We start from the raw sequence: 11,970 nt of genomic DNA on the forward strand, positions 1-11,970 counted from the left end.
CATTCTGTCAAGTACAAATAAATTAGAATACATTTACTTAAGTTGGCGGAAAACATTGTAAATGAGTATTTGGGGAATGGTGTAGTACAAGGTCACCTTCCAGCACAGGCTGACTGTACCACTATGTGAAATAGGTTTTCTTTCCCATTAAGTTAAAGGTAGAAAATAAAATTAATATAAAGAGAGAGAAAAAAAAAAAGGAATCATCAGTGTGGAGTACAGATTTAGCAAATTTAAATTTGCATTTGTAAAGACTTTTACTTCTTGTATTAAGAAGCAAAAATTCAGGTTAGAGTTCTTATAGAAAAGATTCTTTTCCACAACTCACAGAATCACAGAATCACAGAATGTTAGGGATTGGAAGGGACCTCGAAAGATCATCTAGTCCAATCCCCCTGCCAGGGCAGGAACACCTAGGTGAGGTAACACAGGAAGGCATCCAGGCGGGTTTTGAATGTCTCCAGAGAAGGAGAATCCACAACCTCCCTGGCCAGCCTGTTCCAGTGTTCCGTCACCCTGACTGAGAAGAAGTTTCTTCTCAAATTTAAGTGGAACCTCTCGTGTTCCAGCTTGAACCCATTACCCCTTGTCTTACTGTTGGTTGTCACCAAGAAGAGCCTGGCTCCATCCTCGTGACACCCACCCTTTATATATTTATAAACATTGATGAGGTCACCTCTCAGTCTCCTCTTCTCCAAGCTAAAGAGACCCAGCTCCCTCAGCCTTTCCTCATAAGGGAGATGCTCCACTCCCTTCATCATCTTTGTGGCCCTGCGCTGGACTCTCTCCAGCAGTTCCCTATCCTTCTTGAACTGAGGGGCCCAGAACTGGACACAATATTCCAGATGAGGTCTCACCAGGGCAGAGTAGAGGGGAAGGAGAACCTCTCTCGACCTACTAACCACCCCCTTTCTAATACACCCCAGGATGCCATTGGCCTTCTTGGCCACAAGGGCACAGTGCTGGCTCATGGTCATCCTGCTGTCCACCAGGACCCCCAGGTCCCTTTCCCCTACACTGCTCTCTAACAGGTCATTCCCCAACCTGTACTGGAACCTGGGGTTGTTCCTGCCCAGATGTAAGACTCTACACTTGCCCTTGTTAGATTTCATTAAATTTTTCCCCGCCCAACTCTCCAGCCTGTCCAGGTCTCGCTGGATGGCAGCACAGCCCTCTGGCGTGTCAGCCACTCCTCCCAGCTTGGTGTCATCAGCAAACTTGCTGATAGTACACTCAATTCCCTCATCCAAGTCATTGATGAATATATTGAATAGTATTGGTCCCAGAACAGACCCTTGAGGCACTCCACTAGATACAGGCCTCCAACCAGACTCCACCCCATTGACCACGGCTCTCTGGCTTCTCTCCTTCAGCCAGTTTGCAGTCCACCTCACTACCCGATCATCCAGTCCACACTTCCTCAGTTTTGCCGTGAGGATGCTGTGAGAGACAGTGTCAAATGCTTTACTGAAGTCAAGGTAGACCACATCCACTGCTCTGCCATCGTCAATCCACCTTGTTACATCTTCGTAAAAGGCTATGAGGTTGGTCAAACATGACTTCCCCTTGGTGAAGCCATGTTGACTGTCCCTGATGACCCTCTTATCCTTGATATGTCTTAAGATGGCACCAAGGATAAGGTGTTCCATCACTTTCCCAGGGATGGAGGTGAGGCTGACTGGTCTATAGTTGCCCAGGTCCTCCGTCTTGCCCTTTTGGAAGACCGGAGTGACATTTGCTTTCCTCCAGTCCTCAGGCACCTCTCCCGTTTCCCAAGACTTGGCAAAGATGATGGAGAGCGGTCCAGCAATGACTTCAGCCAGCTCCCTCAGCACCCGCGGGTGCATCCCATCTGGACCCATGGATTTATGGATGTCCAGATTGCTTAACTGGTCCCTAACCCAGTCCTCATCAACTGAGGCAAACTCCTCCATTGCCCTGCCTTCCTCTGGGGCCTCAGGGGTACGGGGCTCCTCAGGACAGCCTCTGGCAGAGTAGACAGAGACAAAGAAGGCATTCAGTAATTCTGCCTTCTCTGTATCTTCTGTCACCAGGGCACCCACCCCATTCGTCAGTGGGCCTACATTGCCTCTGGTGTTAGTTTTATCTGCCATGTATTTGAAGAAGCTTTTTCTGTTGTCCTTGACCCCTCTCGCCAGGTTTAACTCTAAGGAGGCCTTAGCTTTCCTAGTTTCCTCAAAAAAACTGCTGGGGTTCTGGTCATATTTTCTTTTGAAAGGATTTTCTTTCAGAAAGAAATAAATCAAAATTTGAGTTTGAAGTTAAAACACAGGAGGTCAAAAGTCAGGTTGAATTTTCCATAGCTGACTTATGAAATTTCGACCCAAGAAAGACTTTGAATTTTAACACGAGATGTATTTATTATAATTTGTAATAAAAAACACATTTCCACATTAAGTTACTAATTTTGAAAGCCTTATTTTCTACTTGTTCAATTTACATACCTGGCAAAATACAAATTCTGTATAAAATCCATTTAAGTAAATATATTTTCAGTAGTCACCACCATGCATTGCAGTACGTTTGTAGGACTCAACCTTTCTCTTGGGCTTCTTGGTGAATTTTTAGAGTAGCTTTCTTGAATGTTTATCATGTATTATCATCATTTTGGAAAATAGGAGTTACTGGTCTTGTTCATCTATGCATGTTTTTAAGTAGAAGTGAGACATAAAAACTGAGCTAAGGAGGAAAGCATAAAGAGTAACTTCTGTGGTAAAGGACATGAGAAAATAAGCACAAAGTTCTTGTAGCTCTGTACAGATAAATGTCAACTATTAGTATTCTAAACATAATTTGATATATTGGGAAACAAATAATCTCAAACAGAAATTTAGTAACAACTTCCACTGAAATAAAATAAATAGTAAATCTCGTCCAATCGAATGTATCTACAAGTGGCAGATAACTGATGTCAGAAAACCTGGAAACAGACTCATAAATAAATAGGAAAAATATCTTCAAATTCCCTGCAGAATTTGCTTGGTTTATGTCTTCAATCATGAAGGATGCATCTCACTCTACAATCTTAATATATTTATCCATTTGATAATCTCCCATTATTTTATTTTATGTGATACTTGTAACCATTTTTGGCCATTGTGTGGCCAGTTGAGTGCTTTTGATTAACTGTATAAAATGCAAAAATCTTACCAGATTTCAAGTTTTCACTTTCACATTTTACTGAAGGAACAGCTAAGTAGAAGTCTCTGATTTATTGTCTTTGTGTGTTCACTCTTTTTATTAGCTGTTATCCCGTTCCTCATATTTTATTCATTTCTGTTCCGAATTAAATTCAGCAGTTTCTGTTTTCTCAATAGTCAGTAATTACTGCTGTCTCTTGCCTCAGACCTTCTGTTTCTAATGGCTCCAAAGCCACAGGTTAATAAAGGACAAGAAATGATAACTAATTCTTTTTAGCATGGCATAAAATAAACCCAATAGAAACAGATATACATAATCGCAGCATTATGCAAGGATGCAGTTATAGATTGTTCAAAGACTGGGCTAGAATAAGATGTTGAGGAAAAGAGAGCCATGAGCAAAAGGTGATGTAAATTGGGTAGACATGAAAAAGAAAGGTAGAAATCTAGTAGCAAAGTACAAAAAAAAATGGCCAGACTAGGTCTACATTAAAATGTCTAAGTGAATACAGTAATGGAAGTAGGCCGGCTGTGGTAGTACTGAGATACATGAGTGTTTTCATGCTTTTGTTTCCCATTCAGTTAGTAGGTCAAGCTTGGAAGCTGAAGGACAGGATAGCACAAACTTCTGTTTTCCCTCCACCAACCCCCCAGCAACCCCTCTACCCTTCCCTCCCAAACCAAAAACAGTGTTCCTGCCACTGTTGTCTGCCACATGGAAAAGAAACTTACTGCCTTGCATGAGTACCTCTGCATTCAGTGGAGCAACATATATTATTGAAGTTTTACTGTGTCCTAAGTGTAGAAAGACATCAGTTGCTACACATACAAAAGTTTGTTTTTCAAAACTGATTTACTGATAGAAGCACAATAATCTCTCTCAATTTAAAGGGAAGCAGATCAGCTCTGCCCATGGAGCACCATACCAGATTACTTCAGTTTGCTAGGAAATACCACACAGTTTTCAACTCTGTAGCATTTTCTGGTTCTGCCCTTCATTATTTGCAACAAGGATGACAAATCTTCCACACTTTTCCTGTTACGAGGCTACCACAGCGGAGATGTACTGGTCTGGACCAGTTCTACCATGGTCGTCTGTGTGTTTCTTTAGGCAAACTATTATTTTTATGTCTAGTCTAGATGAGAGGAATTTCTCACATGTTTTTGTCTTTGAAATGCTGCCTTTGTAAATGAGACTTACTGGACATGTTGTTGTACTGTATGTGTTCCACTACAACATGATTCCCCTGCAAATTACATTTCTACATTTATACAGTTCAGAAGCTCAAAGCAGCCTTATGACGTAATGAATTCAACCCCAGATCCAGATTACATAATATACTGGATGTTTGGAAGGATTAATACGCATAAAGAAACATCTGTAACACTCACTCCTATCCCATCTTGAGTCTTTATAATATAATCAGGCATTTGTGTGCGTGCAACGACGTTTTATATTCAGACTCTGCAGCAGTTTCTGGTAATACTTCCCCCCAGTGAAAAGGACTGAAAACATTTAATAGCATGTTTAACCACTGTCAAAAAAAGAGAAGTTTTAATGTTTGATCATTTTGTTAGTAAATAACAATGTCCTGTATATTTATCCTGCAATAATAGACTGAACTACATTTAATTAAAAAGTAATTAAATTAATTGAAATTAACTAAATAAAATTAATTAGATTGATTAATGAAATTAAACAAAATTAATTTAATTCATATTAAATTAGAGCAATATGTTAGGATTATTCATCTTTGTTAGAAGAGACCCCAGCCTGTTTATAACATAGGTGTTGCTGCCCAGAAGATACTGATTAGACAGCTCCACACCAGTTGAAGGAGTTCCAGAAATTACAATAATTATTCAGGTGTTTGAGATCTAAACATAAAAGAACATTAACGTGATTTTAAATGCACTTTCTTCAGTGGTTCATTGGTGGTCTTAAAGAGTGTATTCCAAGGTTTCTACACATTAAAAACATCATTTTCTTGCTAGAATTGAGAATGTCTACACTAAATCTCTTCAGAATAAAGTGGCAGCCTTCTAGCGTTCCAGTGAAGGTCTGTTGTCCTGTGCCTTGTTCTGCCCTTTCTCCTGAGGAAAACCTTGTTAAAGACTGAGTACTTAGATCTACTGCAGCGAAGTAGCAACCAGTTGCTAATGAGATGAGATTGTCATGATGATCAGAGACAGGTTCGCAGTCTGCACTTTAGTACTGTTAATTCTCAAAAGAGTCTAAGGGGCAAAATTGCTCAAAAGGGGCAGAATAAAGTCTACAGAAAGTTCCAGAATAAGTAGGCCTGTGAGAAGAGAGGAGAAGAATTTTGAGATGTTCCTTCTCTTTCCAGTTCTGCTTAGAGAGCCTGTTCTGACAGCCGAATCTTTAGAGTAGGGGAAGAACTGTGAAGAATTTAATTTTAAAAGGCATAATTATTTAAGAATGATACTTGGGAGGAGATTCTCAAGAAACCTCATATAATTAGTTATTTGGAATGTTTTCCATCTCTATGTCCAGACAAAATGGCATTTGTGGCCTCTTTTGAATTTACTTTCAAAAGGCATACACGCACCCAGTGCTTTTGAGGAAGATTTTCCAGACATCCCTTGTGTTTTTAACTTCTGTTGCAGGAAGTCATTGATGACTATTATTATAGAAACCTTACTCTCATCACCTCTCCTCACTCATTCCTCATGATTTCTACTGTGTTTGGCTAGAAGATGTAAAAGACCTTCCATTTCTCCGTGGAGCATGTTATTATTGTAATATAGTTTATCAGCTAGTCTACCTCCTTCTTTTTCCTGGACGACCTGCATTTTGAGACTTTTAGACCCCTCCTGGAGACTGCAGGCTACATGCTGTTACTTTAAATAGACCTCAGCAGACCCTGCCTTGTTCTCTTTTTTTCACTAGTTTTCAAAGGGTGTAATTCAGTACTGCATGAGCTTCTGTTGATTTACACATACTTAGACAGAAAGACAGTCAGAGTGCATATCCTATTATCTATCCGAGAAGCATAATATTTCTGTATATCTGCCAGATAGACTATAGAAGTTTGACAATAATATAGAAGTTACAAAAGAAATGAAGGCACCTCTTCTGTCAAGATCACTCCGTTTGGGAAAATGAGCCTTTGTTGTTACCTTTGCATTACCATACTAGGTTGCCTTAAGTAAGATTCTTTTAAGAAATGAGTACTTAGTGTGTTCAGGCACTCAAGGAGCCAACTGTCATAGGATTAGTAGACGCTGATTTAATAGAAGTATTATCTAAATTTACAGCCTTACTGGAGAGTCATTTACGTAAGTAAATCTAGAAAGATCAACTTTTAAAAATGACAAATGTTCTGCTTTTTTAAACTGTCATGTGCCCTGCCAGGCTAGACATTTGCTTAGAAGTCAGCAGAAAATTCCACTTCAAGAATTAAATATTTAAACTGGTATAATGAAGTCTACTTACTGCCAGCTTCTAATACATATATATTCACTGTTACTGCATGCAACATCTAAGTAATTCAACTAGATAGAAGCACATCACTGAGTAAAGTGTTTGCCCATTATGTTTCTTTATCAATTTAAAAGCTTCTGTTGTGAAAAATTTCAACAGAAGCTTTGACTCCTGTTTATGAAGTCCACAGCAGAGAATTGCTTTTGTGAAATGTTGAGAGTCCTGGCGTGGAAATGGAATCAACTGCTCGGTCTCGTACACAAAAAATGGCCATTCTGTGCCACTTCTTTAAAAAGTACTTGTTCTAGTTATGAAAGAGTTTTAATTCCCATCTTTTAAGAATTACTGTTTTTTTAAAATATATTTTCATTTTTAGATTGTCTGCATAATGAATCAGAATAGCATGTGAAGGCTTAAGTAGACATGGCTTTAATACTCAAATGAGTTTTTTTAAATCTGATTGAGCCAGTAACTAGTTTGTTAGTCTAATTCGTTTCAGCTAAATCTGTTAAAAAACAGTATCTGAAAGTACCATCTTTCAGTCGAGAATTAGGAATCTGGGAATGTCTTTATTACTTTCAAAATTCAAGGTAGTCTTTTGAAGAACTACATTTCAGAAGTTAAATATGAAAACAGTACTGTTAGAGGTTAGCTAGAGCACATAGAGCACAAGATCACACTGGTATAGGGTTAAGCGGAACACAAAAAGAGATCTATTTCCAAAAGTGTCATCTCTAATATTCATGAGTTGTATCCAGTGTATAAGAAGAACTAAACCAAACCAAGCATGTCAACTTTACAGTCTATGTACACCAACTATATGAAATATTGTAGCAGTGCTAAAATGTTGTGAAGATCATGGAAGTCATTTAGCATGGTAAGAATATGTAAAATAAAGTTCACACAGAAAGGGGCACAGGAAGGACGCCTCTTCAATGTAGGAGAATTTCACTAGCCAACTAGGAGACTTGAAGTACATGTAGTCCAGCAACTAGGCACCATTCTGTGACCATCTGCACAGTCAAGGACACTCCTCAAAGCAGAATGGTGGGCAATCATCTGAGAGCAAAGACTGAAGCTCCAGCTGTGGGGTCTGCACCATCTACTCTGGCGGTGGTTGATGCCTCCATGCAGATGGAGCTGCTGAAGGGAGAGGCTGCAGAGCAGATCTCAGACTGCAGGAAGTGCCTGGACCTTTCTCCTGGAGGAGAGACAGGTGGCAGACCTGCCTGCAAAAGATGTGCCCAGGTGGAGAACCTCCTGCGACACGTGGCTGAGCTGCAGGAGGCAGTGGGAAGGCTGCACAACATCAGGAAGATTGAGAAGGAGTTAGATAGCTGGTTCCAAGCGCAGTCTGCAGTGAACCCGCTGTATATGGCCAAACAGCCAAAAACTCCCCCACCAGCACACACAGACGTGAAGGGGGCTAATAATGTAGAAGAATGGATGCTTGCAACGGCAAAGACCAGCAGGAGGAAGAGACTTTCCCTGAAGCATGAGGTGCACTTGCTTCAGAGGTGCACTGGCTTCACTGCTCTGCAAACTGAAGAGGAAAGACCCATCACATCAGGAGAGATGCTGGAGCTGAGTAAGGCAGCCCAATCTGCTCCCTGTATAGCAGCCAGCACAACTAAGAGAAGGTGATGGGTGACGGTAGTGGGTGACTCCCTTCTGAGAGGTACGGAGGCACCATTTGCTGACCTGATGCACTCTCTAGAGAGGTGTGCTGCTTACTGGGGGCTTGCATCACGGATGTCACCGAGATACTACCAAGCCTTGTACAGTCCACTGACTATTATCCACTGCAGTTGTTTTACATGGGCACCAGTGATACAGCCAGGAGCAGTCTGAGGAGTATCAAGAAGGATTACAGAGCCCTGGGAGCAGCAGTAAGCAATTCCAGAGCACAGATAGTTTTTTTCATCAATCGTCCCAGCCAAAGGGAAGGGGTTTGAAGGGGCCAGTCGAATTTGACAAATCAACAAATGGTTACAGGACTGGTGTCATAGTCAAGGGTTCCAGTACTTAGACCACAGGACTTGCTTTGAGGAACCTGGTCTAGTAGTGGCTGATGAACATCTTACACTCATTTTAAAAGTATGCATCTCTAGAGCTGTTAACTATGACTTACTGGAAATATTTGAATTATGACAGCTAAGATAGCTAAAATAATTCATATTTTTAAATTTTGTGTGAAATATTTGCAGTAAAAAGCATTTTTTTTCTTGCAAGGATATATGGTTAGCACTTTCATGGTTTTGTGCAAATAAAATATAATCTTTCAGTGACTCAGTCTGACCCATGGAGATGTGGTATGTTTTAGCAAAAACAGAATCTGAGTTTTTGTCCAAGTTCCTACCCAACCAAATGTACCTCAAAGCAATATTTAAAAGCTTATGCAATAAAATTTTAGTTCACCACAAGCAAACAACTTACAATTAAATATATTGAATTAGCAAGACAGAAAAAGAGTCCATGTTTGGAAAACAACTTGAATGATGATGTACTACAGTCAGGGAAAAAAATGTGCAAGTTAGGCAAAGCTAATTAAAAAAAAAAATTAAATCCTTCTTGTATATGCCTGGCTAATTATTGAAAAGATATTGTGTGTTTGTGTTATTCTAACCATCATGCAAATAATAACTTGGCACAAACTGATCTCTGTTGGATGAGGAATTTGCATTATACTAGAAAAATATGTCTGGAAGGGGAGGGTGTCAGATATGGTAAAGAAAAAAAATATGGGCTTAAATTTTCTTAAGAAACTATAAGCTTTCCCTTAATGAACTTATAGTACAGTTGGCAGATGTCAGAACTTGTTTATGCGAAGGATTGTGTTCCTTGTTCAGAACAATATATATGCAGGGTTTTTTGTAGTTAATGTAACTCATCTTTCTGAAAGTATTCTGGAAGAATCAGAAATTCCTCATTATCAATATTTACAAAAAGTAAATAAGAACCCTGAATATGCCTTGTCACCTTCTAGTGGTAATTTCTTTTATGTTATCATAGCTGTTTTTTTGTGTTTCTTTTTTCCTTTCTCTGGGTGTAGAGTTTGTTATTAGGATCACAGTCTGCGAATATATCTTAAACCACCTTGGAAACATCTGTGTTTGATGTGCACTTCCATTTTGCCTCACTTGCAAATTACAGTGAAACACAGACCAGACTAGGCTAATGTTCCTAAATCTCACTCGACTTTTTGTCAGGAATATGGCATGTAGATATGTTTTAAGGTTTTTGTCTTTAGTCGGGAAGAGGCTACTTTGTGTACAGGATAATTTCATCAGAACTTTCAAGAATTTAGTAAGGTACATTTCTTCATATCATAAACTGAGTTTTAAGTGTAAGCACCCATCTCAGATCACATCAGCATTGCATTCTGCTCTCTTTCCAGCACAGTTAATTCATTATAAAGACTTAAACCCACTGGAAACAGCCTATAATTAGATGTAAAGGTTTTAAGGCAGCTAAGCATCAGTGCAAGTATGGTCCAGAGAGAATGATGAGGCAAGTACTCCCATTAGGCATCCAAATATTGTCATCAAATCCTCTAGCATCCTCAGGAGTCTCATCAGGAAGTCTGGTGGCTTCAACATCTCTACTCAAACATCTGGGAGTGAAGGGCATACTGAATAAATAGAACATCAGACAAAAAGCACATAGAAAGCGTGTTGATATTTGGCCTGCTGTAAGTTAAAATGTGCAAGCAATAGAGAATCAAAGAGCAAGACAGTTGAATAATTAACGATAAGTTTAATTGGGAACAAGACAGTCCTACCACATAGTAGGGATGCAAGAGAGGTGAAAAGCAGTTAATGAAGAGGAACTGATATGGAGGTGAGCTGTTTCAATGAGTGAATGGATGGGAGGCCAGGAGTGCACAGGAAAAATTAGTTGCACTGGCAGGTATTTTTACACTTCCAGGTAGTCCTTGCTCATCCAGGAATGGGTGGATTGACAAGTCCTGCCCATCCAGAGCCTCAAAGCCCCTTGAACAGTGACAGGGCATGCTTTCCCCCATAGTACTGATAAGATTTCTGTACCTGTCGCTGCTCTTATTGTTTTTCACTTAAGGAATTACTATAATGACAACTCTGGGACATGAATCGATTTAGTTGTTTATAAGAGAGATCAGGGATACCATCAAGATAATGGTGCCGGCTGATCATGACAGAAGGATTGGCACGCGCAGGTAAAACATGAGGGACTTCGATATGCCATTGGCCTTTTCAGTGTGATTAAGTACCTTGTGCTGAGGGGAACAACTTATTTTGTGACAGACGTAGGAACAGGCATGGGTGTATGCAGAAAAAACAGCAGACAATGACAAAATCTTGTCACCTGGCTTGGCAGACTGGAGGAAGCCCAGAGAGACACAACCTAGAAGGACCTGAGGTGGCAGAAGACTGGATGTGAAGAAAAGGTGAAAAAGATGCTCTAGGAGGGAGGAAAGTGCTGGAGAGGGGATGGCTGTTTAGTCATTTATTTATCACATGTAATTAAGCAGTAATCAGTGAATTCAGAATCAGTATCAACAAAACAAAAGGTAAATCCCAATATTAAGACACAAAATGTTACTGTAGACCTAAAAATCTCTAAGAGCCATTGAGGAATTAATCCCCAATATTTCTCATCCCACACATTCACATTCACGCAGCTGTATTCACACCCTGGCCCCTTCAGGTTAGCAGCACACACTGAGAGTGCAAGTTCACTGTGCACAAGCACATTTTGGGTGTACTCCGGGATGCTGTGTGCATGTGGAGATGCTGCGGAGTTATGCGTACCCGTGTTCCTCCCTGCAGTCTGCTGATCCATGCAGTGGTGAGAAATCACTGCAGCACGTCACATACACACACCTGAGGTCTGGGTCCCTGCTTGTTGTACTTTTACCGCAAGTCCATTAGCTAGAGTGCTCATGGTGTCTATCAGGGAGGAAGCACTCACACCTGCACAGAGGATGCAGGGACAGAGGGGCAACTTCTGGCAACAGCAAATCTAATTGTTCTTGGCTTCTCTTTCCACTCCAAGGTCTCTAGCCTCTCTTACAAGTTTTCACGTTTCTTTTATGCTGCTTGATAAGCTGAAGCATTTGTTTCTGAGGCTGCTTTGTAACTCCCTGGTTCCTAAAGTGCAGATCCCTCCTGCCATGGCTGTCACTCAGTTCTCAATCTGCAGGCAGGCTGCAGCTGGGGCCATAGGCACTGCAGAGATCACCTGCCCTGTAGTCCAGACCAGAGCCGGTCCTAAGAGAAGGCCTATAGGACACCAAAGTGACCTTCAAAAAAATGAACTAATTTTGACTGAAACTATTTCAGACACTTGAAAAATAACTTAATTTCTCAGGAAACCAAGTTGTAT

Source organism: Caloenas nicobarica, chromosome 1 (assembly GCF_036013445.1).
Source record: "Caloenas nicobarica isolate bCalNic1 chromosome 1, bCalNic1.hap1, whole genome shotgun sequence".
NCBI lineage: Eukaryota > Metazoa > Chordata > Aves > Columbiformes > Columbidae > Caloenas > Caloenas nicobarica.